The following is a 15,982-nucleotide window of genomic DNA, read 5'->3' as shown; positions in this document are numbered from 1 at the left end:
CCCCCCCCCCAACAGTATCCAAAACGGTATACTTATTGTTGAAGTGAATAGCCACAGGGGATCCCTGCACTGCCTGCTGGTTTCCTTTCCGTCCCCTGACTGTAACTCATCTGCCTTTTTCTTGTACCTGAGGAGTGACTACCTCCCTGTAACTTCTCTCAATAACACCCTCTGCCTCCCGAATGATCCGAAGTTCATCCAGCTCTAGCTCCAGTTCCCTAACGCGGTTTTTGAGCAGTTGGAGTTGGGTGTGCAAATCATCACTCATTATGCATCATAAAAAACCATGAAAGTAAGTATAGCCACTATGTTTGGTGCTGAATGGTTCCCAGTCTACCACTTATTACCCTAAAAGAAGAGGGTCTTTCAAAGGTTTGAACAACAGGTAAAACTAGACATCTCACATTGCTCATTTGCCGCAAGCATATGATTTGTTTTTCGCACTGATGTTAAATCAAAAATTTGTTTCCCACAAAATAAGTATTTATTTCCAGTCTTTTACATTTTCCCCCTGGAGTTCCACTCTTTTGCCCATGCTTGGGTTTGAGGCAAAAGATTCCATGGCATGATCTCAACAGAGAGAAAAGGAGTTGTCCTTGGTGCCCTCTTAATGTGTGGCTGCTTGTTGAGAAGATTTAATTAAAAACTACTGAAGATTCTTAAGTGAGACTTGTGGGTATTTTTATGAAGGGCTGTAAAACCGATCACAGTTAGATGGTATCTATTAGTTTCTGATAATTTGGTTTTTTTTCTCAAGTAGTCCACTTTGAAAGGATCAAAGGAAGTGATAATTCCACTAGAGGAAGATTGATTAGATTAGATTCCCTACAGTATGGAAACAGGCCTTTTGGCCCAAAAAGTCCACACTGACCCTCCGAAGAGTAACCCAACCAGAACCATTCGCCAACCCTATATTTACCTCTGACGAATGTACCTAACACTATGGGCAATTTAGCATTGCCAATTCACCTGACCTGCACATCTTTGGATTGTGGGAGGAAACCAGAGCACCTGGAGGAAACCCACACAGACATGGGGAGAATGTACAAACTCCACACAGGCAGTCGCCTGAGGCAGGAATCGAACTCGGGTCCCTGACGTTGTGAGGCAGCAGTGCTAACCACTGAGACACCATGCGCCAAACACAGCGCCTCCCCAACAAGCTACAGCATAACACATTATCCGCATAAGTGACAGTGGTGGAATTCAAACCCACGCCTTTTTAGAAACTGGTATCTTAATCCATCACCGTAGACTGCTTGGCCATGCTTAGGACTATTTGTTTTCACATGTTACCTTCAGGGGTTCTGACATTTTGGAAAGAAAAATCACTAGGCAGTTCAAAAGAACTTCAGAAATAACCTAATTGAATGCTAGCGTAGGGATATAGGAAGTAGGAACAAGAATAGGTTATTTGGATGGCATGAGTCTGCTTCACCATTCAACTAGACCATAGCTGATCTTCCATTTCGATCCATTTTCCCGAATTATCACATATCCCTAATATCCTTAATATCTAGAAATGCATTGATCTCTTTCTTAAATACACTCAACCACTGACTTTCCATATTCTTCTTGGTAAAGAATTTCAGAGATTTACCATGGTCTGAAGATGTTCCTCCTCATCTCAGTTAAATGAGGAGTTCATGTTTTGCAGAGCTTATTGTCTCTAAAATAGCCCACAGAAGGAACATTGCTCTTGGGTGTGTTGAGGCACCCCTGCATGCACAGATGTAATGAAGATGAAATCCTAACATATATTATCTTCTGTGACTGTGTTCACATTCCTATGTTCCCCTGGTCAGGGAAATGCTTTTCTTGCATCTCATCTGTCAAACTGTAAGAATTTTCTATGCTTCAATGAGAACATGTAAGGTTTTTTTCAGAATAATGTTTTTATTAAAAGGCTGTTTATTCCTAAAGAGGGAGACTTCCAAAGCAGAGATGTCAAATTAAATGGATAGAAATATAATTAAACTACACTTGAAGTATTAGGAGCAGATATGATCTTAATTTTACCAAAAATGTATTAAGGCACTTAATGTGCAAAATCATTTACAAGGATAATATCTGAAAAGCTCCTAGGAGACTGATATCTCAGCACTAAGACACCCTTTATATACATGTACAAAGTATTTGACACTTATTTGCCTCACCTTAGAGCCAGCTCTCAGAATGAATAGAACCTCTGACACCCCTGTTTATATCTGTCAGCCAGGACTCCCTAATTGGACCAGGTTAACAACTCCAGTCAGGGATCTCATATTCTATGAGGTCCATCCGGCTGACTTTGCTGTGATGACTACATTATCAAGAATGAGGGGTGAGAATAGTAAGGACAAACCGCACAGATTGGAAATCTTTTATATAGAAGGTAAAGATTGATGTTTTTGAGGATATAACAAGCAGAGCAGATAAAGGGATAGCAGTAGATGTGGTATCTTTGGATTTCCAAAATACATTTGATAAGATGCCACATAAAAAAATTACTGCACAAGATAGCTTCACAAGATAGCGAATAAGAATGGCTCACTCACGAAAAACACAGTCGGGCAAAATGGTTCATTTGCAGATAAGCAAATTGTGACTAACAGAATGCCATAGGGATCAGTGCAAGGGCTACAACAGTTATGATAGTTATGACTTGGGCAAAGAGAAGACTGAATTATAGCCAAATTTGTTGATGACATAGAATTGAGTTGTACAGCACAGAAACAGACCCTTCTGTCCAACTCGTACATGCAAACCAGATATCCTAAATTAATCTAGTCCTATTTACCAGCATTTGTCCCATATCCTTCCCAACCCTTCCTATTATGTACCCATCCAGATGCCTTTTAAATGCTTCCATTGTACCAGCCTCCTCCACTTCCTGGTAGCTCATTCTACACTTGCACCACTCTCTGCAGGAAAAAGCTACCACTTAGGACTCTCTTACACTTTCCCCTGTCAATCTATGCCCTTTAGCTTTGGTCTTGCCTACCCTAGAAAAAAAACCATTGGCAATTCACTGTATACATGCTCCTCATGATTTTTATAAACCCTGAGAGGCTTTCCCCTCAACCTCCAATGCTCCCAGGAAATAGCCCCAGCTTATTCAGCCTCTCTCTCTAGCTCAAACCCTCCAACTCCGGCAACCTTCTTGTGAATCTTTTCTATACCCTTTCAAGTTTCACAATATCTTTCCTTTAGCAGGGATACCAGAAATAAAAGTAGTATTCTGAATGTGTCCTTTACAACCATAACATGACAACCAAACTCTATACTCGATGCACTGACCAATAAAGGCAAGTGTACCAAACACCTTCTTCACTATCCTGTCTACCTGTGACTCCACCTTCAAGGAACTGTAAATTTATACCTCAAGGTCACTTTGTTCAGCAACATTCCCAAGGAGCTGACCATTAAGTACATAAATCCTGCCCTGAATTGTCCTTCTCAAATACTACATCTCATGTTTATCTAAATCACACTCCATCCATCACTCCTTGGCCTATTGGCCCATCTGATTAAGGTCCCATTGTACTCTGAGGTAACCTTTTTCACCGTCCATTACACCACTAATTCTGGTGTCATAAAGGAAGGAAAGGCATTCAAGCCAGTGGGCAAAAATTTTCCAGATAGGGTATGATGTGGGAAAATGTGAGGTTAACCACTTTTACCAGGAAGAATAGCAAAATAGAATTTTATTTAAATGGAAAGAGAATGAGGATTCTGCAGTAGAGATGAATCTTAGTCTACTTGTATACGAATCACAAAACATTAATAAACAGTGAGAACAAGTAATTAGGAACGCAAATTGAATGTTGGCTTTTATTGTATGAGATAAAGAGGGGGAGTCTTCCTATCACTGTGAGGGACATGGTGAGTTCACACCTACAGTGTTGTGTATAGCTTTGGTCTCCTTACTTAAAGAGGGAGAGAGTTGCATTGGGTGCAGTTCAAAGAAGATTCTTTCAGCTTTTTCCTGGGATGAAGGAGTTGCCTTATGAGGAAAGGTTGAAAAGCTTAAGCCTATACTCATTGGAGTTCTGAAGAATGAGTTGTAATTTTATTCATGTCAGATTCTGTTGGGGCTCAATGAGGTAAATGCTCAGAGAATATTTCCATTTGTGAGGGAATCTAGACATTGGGGGAACAGTTTTGAAGAAAAGAATCTCTCATTTATTCTGGATGTAAGGCAGAATTTATTTTCTCCCAGAGGGTCAGTTGTATTTAGATTTTGTTTCCTATTGAAACTACGTTGTTAATTGTGCTCAAGGTAGAGTTAGACAGATTTTTGATTCACAAGGGAGTCAAGTGTTTTGGAAAACTGTAGTTCAGACTTTAGTCAGATGGTATTATTAAATGGGGGAGAAAATGTGACAGACCAAATAGTCAACTTCTGTTCATATTTATTACGATCTTTTGATCCTATGATTATTTGATAAATACAGCTCTTTAAATTATGAAGGCACCTGATGAAGGTACATGATTGGAAGGCATAAATACAACATAGTCTCAAATAAATCTAATAAGGAAGTCAGGAGAGCCATCCGTACTCAAACAATTGTCAGAATGTGAAACTTGCTACCGCATTGAGCAGGGGAGGCCAATAGTATCAATGCATTGAGGGAGAATCTAATCGAAGATACAGTGATTGGAGTAAATTAAATAGTTGGGATGGAGGCTCATGTGGAGCATAAATGATAGCACAGGCAGGTTAGGCTGAAAGGATTCCACTGCTGCATTGATTGATATGCCTCTGAGCAGGTACTGGTGATTAGGGCTTAATGAGGTCGGCACGATCAAGTTAATGAGATATTCCGTAGAGCTGAGCACAAGGCAGGAGAAAAGCGTGCTTTGAAATTGACTGGATGGCTATCAATGACTCGCTGATATGTATCTTTGTTTTCAAGAATGCTCACATCCAGTAGAAAAATATCATTACCATAATACGCACAACATACTCTACAGGGCAGTAACAACAAAAAAACCATGGTCTCAGGTGTAAACAGAATGAGGTGTGAGCAAAGATTAGAGAAGGTCTCATGTTTTTCAATCTAAAGGGGGCATTTTTGAACAGGAAATCTCACTGAAGTATGCAAAATATAAAACTGTAATATTAATTATGAATATTAAATTGAGTAAATCATGGAAAACTGGAAGAAAGAAAGATAAGGAAAAAACTGGTGAATTTCAATAAATATTATAACGATGTTCTCTACCCAAAGGACATTCATGGGAACAGCATTACTTATACTACATTATTATTCATTGAGCTGGTAACAACCTGCCACCCAGAATCATGGAATACATGTGCAGCATAAGCCACTAACATCTGATCACTGGCACAACTAAAGAGATCCCTGACTCTGACCTCCTTCAAAGACAATAGAAGCTCATTGACTGTGCACAAGGGAAAATGCAATTGTGTTTTCCAGATGTAAACGGGGAGGGAGCATCCACAGTGTGACTGTAGCCATGCCTCCTTGAGATGGAAGATATCACATTACTATGTTCACTGAAACTCATGTTTAAGGAGGCATCTTAATTCTCTGATTGACATCTCAGGAGGCAGGGATAGCATAGAAAAAGATATCAGTTTCTAAGCTAGTGCTGCCAAATGCAGTGTTTGGCATATAGATGGGTCTACAAAGTCAGACAATAGCAACTTGATGTTGCTGAGTGGTTTGCTACTCAACTAGTACTTGAAATGGTCACCTGGAATTTCTCCACTCTTTCAGGAGAGACATGGAGGGAAGAGTTAAGGTTTTGACTAGCTTGGGACAGATGACCCAGTAGTGAGTGAGAAAGCCCAGATTTTCCAGCACATGATGGAGAATTAGCCACACAACTTGCAGATGGTGTCACTGACCCTGTTCAGAAGCTTGCCTTATTGACAGGCTTAATTAATAATTGGGGGTGGAGAACACTGGAGCAGGGGTTGGAGGATCTTCTCGATCTGAGCCACGTACAGCCAAGGGGGTGGGGGGGGGGAAGGGGGAGGTGGGAATGGGGCTGTCCCATTCTTAGGGACCATATGATTTAATCTGTGTTTTGGAGAGGTCTGATCCTCACAGGGCTGGAACTGGGGGTGTAGGGAGGGAGGCAATGTTGGGTGGTCAGGTAAGAGTCCTGGAAAGCACCTTGATTGCCATGGCGTGACGAAGGTGAGACCTGTGGCATTGGTGAGCAGGATATTAAAGGCCTCAAGTAGGATGGAGAAGGGTTGACAGAGCGATTTGTAGGTTACTGTCCTCCATGGAAGATCAGAGGTTTAGGAGTTGTTTAGAGGCCTAGAAGAAAGCTTATTTGAAGACCTCAACAGGTGAATCAGAGATATTGTTGGAGTGTGAGTGGTATTTTAAAAGGCTCAGTGTTGGGGGTGGTGTGTGTGCGTGCGCATGTGTGTCTGATCAGAGGGTAATATTTGTGATGCAGGTATACTGGATCCAACTATATGGAAAGTCACCTAAGCACGGGAACAAGGAACCTTCACTTTCACAAAGCTTACAGGTACCTTCGGACCCTGGAAAACATGCTTCCACAGTTAGGTTGAAATTGTGAATAAACACATAGCATGTCTATCAATTTCAATATCATTTAAAATATTATTATATAATAGCATGCAATTTATCATCATAATATTTAAATACTCAATCATTCTTCTGGAGCAAGTTGGTCTCCAGTCCCCTTCTACACATTTATTTAGGATTGGGTGGGTTGGAAGCTGGCTGGATTGGATCCTATCAGATCTAAACCTGACAGCTCTTGTTTTTTGTTATTAAACCTCCCCATTGCCCCATTGCCTTTAATAAAGGTTATGTTTAAATACCAAAGAATGAATTTTCAGACACATCTACTAATTATTCATAATTTCAGGCCTCGGTTCATTTGGAGTATTCAAAACACATCAAGATGCTAATTTGGAAATGTTAAGGCATTAGAAAAAATGAGCAACGATGGGTTAAATGTGGGATAATCCATCCTTGAGCTTTAAACGTTTTCTTTTTTTTCAGAATTACATGCTTCCTTATGATCTATGCCATGTTCTGCTGTGAAACGTCAATGCATTACGAAAAATGTGACACATAGTATATTTTATTTCCTTGCAGGTCAGCACCAGGCACTGTTCCTTTTGCTTTTATTCTTTTTACAAGTTGAACTTTTGATTTGCTCAGATTAGTGTTCCCTTTTACCTTGAACTAAAATTAAAAATGAATACGTACACATCAGAGGAAGTAGGTAGTTGTCCATTGACCCACAGCTGTTAAAGAGAAGTCTTACGATGTAACACATCACAGTAAATGACAGGGAAAGACAGGCAATTCGAGAAAGTGCAAGTAGATTCAAAAATCCCACTGCACAGTTCTCCTAATATTAAACTAGCCTCAAGATGGCATCAACTGTTCCTGTGGCAATTAGGGTTTAATGAAGCACCATGACACGTGCTTTTGAAGTAGAGTCAATGTTGCAGTCAACTTCTGCCTAAAACATATTTGATAACTTTATCATTAAAATGATGTTGTGCAGAGAGGTTAAAGTCTTTGATTCGCCAAATTTTCAGTTCCATTCCTTCCACATTTTCCCAATTAAAAATTGGTTGTTGTAAAATTTGGCAGCATTCTTTTGCAGAAAGTAAAATCAATATATCAACATACTGTTCAGCATAAGCATTCTGGAGATTTCAAGTATTTCTTCCCTCCTTCCTTTCCAATCAGTAGTCAGCCTGAATTTCTGCTTGGCTGACTATGAATTTATGAAATCGACCTGCAGTTGACAGGAAAGCCATTAAAGAAAGGACTTTGGCAGTTTGAAATGTCAGAAAAATTACTGAACAAGACAGAGAATGAAAAGGACAAATACCTCAGCTCGGGGGCCTAAAACATACTGAGATTTTGTTTTTGGTTGAACTGCTATTAGTAATGGAAAAATATGTAAATTACAGAGGACAACTTGTACATACTTTCAAGTCCTGCCAGAAAATCAGTCAGAAAAATGCACATGCCACAAGCAGGGAAATTGGGAAAACCATAAATAAATTGCTATCATGGGATCAACTGATGCTGCATTTATCATCAGCCCGTGCAGCATTTTCACTTTTAGAAACTTTATTAACATCCTGAGGAAAGAGAGCAATGGCAGAAACAGCTCTCCAAGTAAAGCTGTAAGCTATCTGTTGGTTATTTGCACTGCATGGATTGAATTTCCATTATTTCCAAAGCATTGAAACAATCACTTAAAAGTTTTTGTCAGTTACCTTCACCTTTGTCAATTATTTTTATCCATGTCAATTATTTGAGTCATATATATCATACAGTTCATTCTCAAGTGTATAAATAAATTATTTTCCAAATAATTATTCATTCATCAGTCTTGTTGCTACCATTTTCCAACATTAATGATTTTTCAATTGTAATACATTGTTTCCAGGATCTAACTTGTCTTATGGAGAAAATAAAACTCAGCGATACATAATCTTACATAAGACTATGAATTATTGTATCACCATAGGTAGAGGATTGGTTAGCAGACAGAAAACAGAGAGTCGGAACAAATAGGTTATTTTCAGGATGGTAATGTAAAACAAGTGGAGCGTGCAGGAACCAGCATTTGGGTCTCAGTCATTTAGAGTTTCTATTGATGACTAGAATGGGAGGACCAATTGTAATGTATTCAAATTTGCTGATGAAACAAGCCCTTAAGGGAATATGGAAAGGGATTCAGAATAGTGGAGTGATTGGGCAGAAAGGTGATAGATGAGCTGTATACACTATGTGTGAATGTTAAATGATCTGTTTTGGAGACCAGTAAATTAAATTGAATTAGCTTTATTGTCACATATACTCAAATTAGTGCAATGAAAAATTTATAAGTCACCACATTGCAGCACCATCTTAGGTACAAAGGTATCTAGATTCTTAAGAAAAATTACTTAGGAAAAATAAATTAGAAAAGTAAAGAATGGTTGCATTCATTTGAATTTAGATATCCTTCTACACCAGTCACAAGTAATACTTGCAGGTACAACAAGAAATGGGAATTCAAATGATTATAGGTATTTATTACAAAGAGTTTGGGTTTTAGAGTACATCAGGAAGGGAGTCTTGCTGCAATCATATAAAGCCATGGTGAGGTGACGCTTTGACCATTGTGTAAATTGCTCCAGACTGAAATAATTACCTTCAGGGGGTTGCAACAAATGTTCAATGGTTTGGTCAGGGTGTCCTCTGGGACACCCTGACCAAACAACCCAACCACCCCGTGGCTCAACACTTAAACTCCCCCTCCCACTCCACCAAGGATATGCAGGTCCTTGGACTCCTCCATCGCCAGACCATAGCAACACGACGGTTGGAGGAAGAGCGCCTCATCTTCCGCCTAGGAACTCTCCAACCACAAGGGTTGAACTCAGATTTCTCCAGTTTCCTCATTTCCCCTCCCCCCACCTTGTCTCAGTCAAATCCCTCGAACTCAGCACCGCCTTCCTAACCTGCAATCTTCTTCCTGACCTCTCCGCCTGCACCCCCACTCCAGCCTATCACCCTCACCTTGACCTCCTTCCACCTATCACATTTCCAACGCCCCTCCCCCAAGTCCCTCCTCCCTACCTCATTCCTGCTCCTCGGATGCTGGCTGACCTGCTGTGCTTTTCCAGCAACACATTTTCAGCCCAGAGTCCCATGATGACAAGTGGGCCATTTTGGATGGAGACAATAATTCTTTTTGCTTAGAAAATTGCGAACATTCACATTACACAAGAATCATTGAGCATATTCAAACTATGTTCAAATTTCACACCATTATGGGAATTAAACAACATTGTGAGGAGATAGAGTTCATGTAGAAATTGAGACAGGATCTTATTGAACATACACTCAAAGGTAGATACTATCTATTCTTGGTCTTCTTTCTTATGGTTTAGATTTCTACATATTTATCTCAACTTCGATGATTTGTTTTGCTTCTGCATTAGCTGTGATTATGTAACTGAAGCCATGGGAACATTAGAACAATGGCTACAATGACTGAATAAACAAAATTTTGATCTGGGTGGAGAGCTTTTCCCATTGGAAACCACACTGAGTATAATGGGCTCATTTTGTATTGTTTTTCTACCATTCGTTTTGTTGTCTGGCAAATCCTGGGACCAAATCTACAACTATTCAAATTCAAATCTCCCCCTGTTATCAGAGGTGGCTCTGAGGGGTCTCTCCACGTCTTCATACTTATAGTCCAAAAATAACTTCAAGATGTATTTTCATATCAGTTTGTCCCATTAATCATAGCAGTTTTAATAGATGAAAACTGACTCAGCTCATTTAAAAAAAAACTTTTTTAAAAGTATTATCTCTCCCCTGATGTTGCTCAAAAGGAAATTGAAAACATTTTCCTTGTTTTGCACTCTGTATATTCCTCTTCTTTTACCCCTAAATACTCAGTTGTCCTGCTGTATGACTTCCACCTCTCTTTCTGTTCCATCTCCATATGCCTCTCTGACAAGTTTTTAGTCTCTACGCCTGTCTCTTTGACCCAAGATTTGATTGTGCTTAACATTGAGTGAGATTGTCATAATTAGCATAGGATTGTTTAAAAACTAAGAACCTTTAGTACCAATGGCTGTGCCGTATCAATGAAAATAGCAGTCAGAGAGTTTTAAAGAGAAATCAGAAAATTGTGTCCCTGATCTACAGGAAGATAATTACATAGCAAAACCACCATGACATTTCTAAAAAATAATAAATAAATGCATAAATTGAATGTGACGTTAAATACTACGTAAGTTAACAGTGTTCCTTACAACTCTGCTTATATAGATAATTGTAACATAAGGCAAAATGCCGATGTACGGTAAAACAATGAATGCACAGGCTGGTGGAAATACAAACAGTGATGACTTCAGACTTAATGTCTCTGTCTAAGAGACCTCAGTTTGAAAATGTTAAGATCATAAGACACAGGAGCAAAAATTAGGCCATTTAGTCCAAGTCAGCTCCATCATTCAATCATGGCTGTTAAGATTCTCAAACCTATTCTCCCACTTTCTCCCCATAACCCTTGATCCCCTTGATACTCAATAAACTATCTATCTCAGTCTTAAATATACTCAATGACTTGGCCTCCACAGCCTCCCATGCTAATGAATTCCATAGATTCACAACTCTCTGGCTGAAGAAGCTTCTCATTATCTCCATTCTAAAGGATCTTCCCTTTACTCTCAGGCTATGCCCTTGGGTCCTGGTCTTTACTATCAATGGAAACATCTTCCCAACATCCGCTTTATGCAGGCTATTCAGCATTCTGTATGTTTCAATTAGATTCCCCCTCATCCTTCTAAACTCCATCGAATATAGATCTAGAGTCCTCAAATATTCATCATATGTTATGCTTTTAATGCCTGGACCATTCTCATGAGCCTTCACTGAACACCCTCCATGGCCAATACATCCTTTCTGAGATGTGGGGCTCAAAACTGCACACAATACTCCAAATATGGTCTGACCAGAGCTGTATAGAGCCTCAGAAGTACATCCCTGCTTTTATATTCAAATTCTCTCAAAATAACTGCCATCATTGCATTTGCCTTCCTAACTACTGACTCAACCTGCATGTTTACCTTGAGAAAATCAATGTTATCTATCTGGATTTCAAGAAGGCCTTTGACAAGGTGCTACTGTAGTTACCTTTATTCAACTATAATACCGTTACCTCTGATTCTATCTTCTCCCTTTCAAATTGCAAAGCAAATTCAATCATGTTATGATCACGGATTCCTAAGGGTTCCTTTACCTAAGTTCCCTTATCAAGTCTGCCGTGTTGCACCGCACTAAATCCAGTCCTGTATTGCCTGCTTCCTGTGGGCTCCACCACAAGCTGCTCCAAAAAGCCTTCTCGTAGACATTCCACAAATTCCTTTTCTTCCTATCCATTGCCAACCTGATTTTCCAAGTCCACCTGCATATTGGAGCCCTCTATGATCACTGTAATTGTGCCTTTCCTACACATCTTTTCTATCTCCTGGTGTGTCTTGCGGCCCGGCTCCTGACTACCATATAGAGGCCTGTACATAACTCCAACTATGTTTTTTTAACCTTTTCCTCAATTCTACCCACACAGATTCTACACCATCTAACCCTACTTTGTTTCTTACTGTAGATTTAATTTTATTTCTTATTAATAAGGCAACCCCACCCCCTCTGCCCACCTGCCTATCTTTTCGATAGGATGTATATCCTTAAATATTCAGCTCCCAATCCTGATGCCCTTGCAGCCACAACTCCGTGATGCCCACCGCCTCATACCTGCCAATTTTGATCTGCGCCACAAACTCATTTACTTTATTCATTATACTATGCCGAGAGTGTGGTGCTGAAAAGCACAGCAGGTCAGGCAGCATTCCTGATGAAGGGCTTATGCCCGAAACATCGATTTCCCTGCTCCTCGGATGCTGCTTGACCTTCTGTGCTTTTCCAGCACCACACTCACGACTCTGATCTCTAACATCTGCAGCCCTCATTTTCTACTTATTCCTCATGCTGTGTGCATTCAGATATAACACCTTCAGTCCTGTATTAATCGCCCCTCTTCTCATGTCTGGCCTGAATTTGTGCATAAGAAGCCATTAAAAATGTTTGAAATTCTGCAAAGTGGCACCAAGTTGATAGCACATTAAAAGTGAAATCGACATATAACGTGCTCGGCCGAATGTTTTAGCCGGGAGAAAACGAAGCAAATGAAGCAAATGAAGTAAAAGGGAATAATGAACTCCATGAGGAAGCATTTAAACTGTTGGGGTTAACAAATATCAAAATGCACAAAAGTGTTCCTTTCCTATTTTTTACAGCCACTCAATAAGGTTTAGCTTCCTTGAAATACATGAATGCTCTATTTTGATTTGGCAAGTGCCATTCCTGTTTGTATTTTTGGTTCTGATAACTTTCTGAATCAGCAACCCCAGGTCACTAAGGTCATTGTTTGACTCTGATGAAAAATGACAATTCTGTTGAGGGATGCAGATCTGTGCCCGTTCAAGTGCTGAAATTTATTGAATGTATTCGTCTTATTCTTGGTTCAGTTGGTTGCTGCCTGAGGTGCCTGGTTCAGCCATCATTTCCTGTAGTCTCCTTTGTCACACTCGAATTCAAGCACTGATCGACTGTCCTTGTACAAGGCTTTGGTTAAAATGGGTTATCATAAATTTGACGGCCAGTGTTATGAATTATAAAGCTCACTGGCAACAAACGAATTTGACTGCAGTTAAGCCGTCACCTTCCTGAGCAAAGACAAATCGGCTGACTGGAATAGGTTAGCAGCAGGTTAACTGCAGCGATCAGCTTAAAGCTCTCAGTGGATTTGGAGACTCAGCATGATTGCTTCAGTTTTAGAACAAGCGAACCATAAAAAACCGTTAAAGTTCAGCAGGAGGCCATTCATCCCGTCATGTCTGCACTGGCTGAGCAAACAGTACCTGTCCTTTCTGAACCAGCACTTCCCAGGATCGGGTCTGTTGTCTTGCCAGTTACACCACTTCAGGGGAAGAATCAGGTTCCTTTGAAATGTGTTGAGAGTTTCTGCCTCAACTGTCAGTCTAGGCAGCGAATTCCAAACACCCACCACCCTCGAGGGGTAACGCTTTTCCTTACGCCCTTCTATTAGTCATCTTTAACCTGTGCCCCAGATAATAAATCTCTCCAGTAGGGGAAACAAGCCTTCCCTGTGTTAGAAACGAAAATCGCTTCTCAATAATCGCTCTAGACAAATTCAGGAAAACAAAGTTTTATTAACAAGTCAAGTCTGCAGAGTCGGGCACCCTTAAAGAAAAGGCGCGCTGAGGCTTACAAAGTCTCCATTATTTATAGGACAAGTCCCTCCTCTCCTTGGCTCCAACAAGCCATGAGGTTCACATTCTTAAAAACATCATTATTTTTATCACAAAGACTGCAACAAAAGGCTCCAGAGTCTCCAAAGTTTGTTGTTTTTCTCACCCTGTAGTCTTATCAGTCAAAAGCTTTAATCTTGAAACAGATGTCTCAAGTCGTACTCCCATCCTGGAGTCTTATCAGCGAAGGACTCATCCTTCTCTGCTGTGTGAATGGCTTCATTAATCAAGAGCCTGCATGCTTTTACTATAGCTCACAAATTGTCAGCATTCTGCACAATTTAAACTACTCTACTTTTGAGTATATAAAATGGTTGTTAGAAAAGAAACAAAGGTTTTGTCTTTTATTATAGATCAGTCTGTGGTCCAGGCACATCTTAAAGTTTAAACCGAAATTACCTCTTACACCTGTCCACTTTATCCGTGCCCCTCATTATTTTGCACACTTCAATCAAATCACCTTTTAACCTCCTCTGTCCAGATGATATCAACCCTAGCCTATCTAATCTTTCCTCATAACTGCAATTTTCAAATCTTGTCAACATTCAAGGAAATCCCCTCCATACTCTAGAACAATATGGTCCTTCCTGGAACATGGCGACTGGAACTGTACACAAGATTCCACTGCCTAACCATTGTCTTACACAGTGCCAGCATTGCATCCTTGCTTTTGTATTCAAAAACTTTGCCAGTTCAAGGGAAGCATGCTATCCATTTTCTCTACAACTTACCGAACTGACTTGCCACTTTCAGGGAGCTATAGGGAAATACACGGTAAGATCTCTCACTTCTTCTACCCCTCCCAGTAGTCTTCCTTTTATTGAGTTCATACTGTTTTGTTTGCTTTCCTGAAATGCACAACATTGAACTTCTCTGGATTGAATTCTATTCACCATTTTTATTCTCACTCAACTGGGCCATCAATTTCTTGCAGGCGACAGCCATCCACTTCACTGTCAACTACATGGCCAATTTTTTTGTGTTGTCACAAGTCTCTCAATCATGTCTCCTGTACTTAAGACAAAATCGTTAATATACACCACATACAGCAAAGGGGAAAACACTCAATCCCAATGGACATCACTGAAAATGACTGAATTCATATTAACATCTATTGACCATCATTCTTTGCTTGCGATCACTGAAACATTTTTGGAACCAATATCACAACATCTTCCTATACCATCAGGGCTTTAATATTTCTGACCAGTTTCCATGTGGGACCTTGTAGAAGCCTTACTAAAATCTATCTGGAGACAACATCCTCTACATTACCAGCATCAATCGCTCTTGCTAATTTCTCAAAGAATGCAATTAAATTAGTAAGAGACAAACTTCCCCTAACAAACCATGCTATCCCATTTTAATCTGTGCTATTCCATTTTCCAAGTAAGAGCCAAACGTGCCTCTCACTATTGATTCTAGTTACTTGGCAGCTGTAGAGGTCAGACTGACACTAATTATTTGACCAACCCTTAAAATGTTTTTGAGTATAATACTTACAATCCTCCAGTCACTCACCTGTATCTACTGAGTATTCAAGGATGATCTTCAGAGTAACTGTTATTTCCTCTCTAGTTTCCTTTAACTGTCTAGCACACAATTCATCCAACCCTGGTGTTTTATCTCCCTTGCATGAGGTCTTTCCCTTCATTACTTTCCCTCTCATTGTGTTTATGTTATCTTCTCTCCATCTTGGTGAAGACAGAGAGCTGTCCCACGTGTTTTACATCCATGCTCAGCAAGTTACCAGGTCCAACTCTGATAGACCCCAACTCTGCATTGCAATCAGGTTTCAGAGCATCCACAAGGTGGGATGTGTCATGGATAGCATGTTTAGGGAAGTAGTCACACAGCAGGCTAAGACTTTATAGATAGGAAGGGAATGCTGACCACCGGGCAGAGCAAGAGAGCTAGTCAGGCAAGCAGTGCAAGAGCCTTCAGTGTTTCTTCCCCTTCAAAATAGATAAACCACTTTGGATACTGTTTGGAAACTAGTCTCTCAGGGGAAAGCAGCAATGGCCAAATTTGCTGCATCACATTTGGCTCAGCTGCATAGGGTAAAAATATTGAGAATACAATAATCATGGAGGATTCAATTGTAAAGGGAATAGATGGGGT

Source organism: Chiloscyllium plagiosum, chromosome 18, assembly GCF_004010195.1.
Source record: "Chiloscyllium plagiosum isolate BGI_BamShark_2017 chromosome 18, ASM401019v2, whole genome shotgun sequence".
Classification (NCBI taxonomy): Eukaryota; Metazoa; Chordata; class Chondrichthyes; order Orectolobiformes; family Hemiscylliidae; genus Chiloscyllium; species Chiloscyllium plagiosum.
This window is presented reverse-complemented; position numbering follows the sequence as displayed.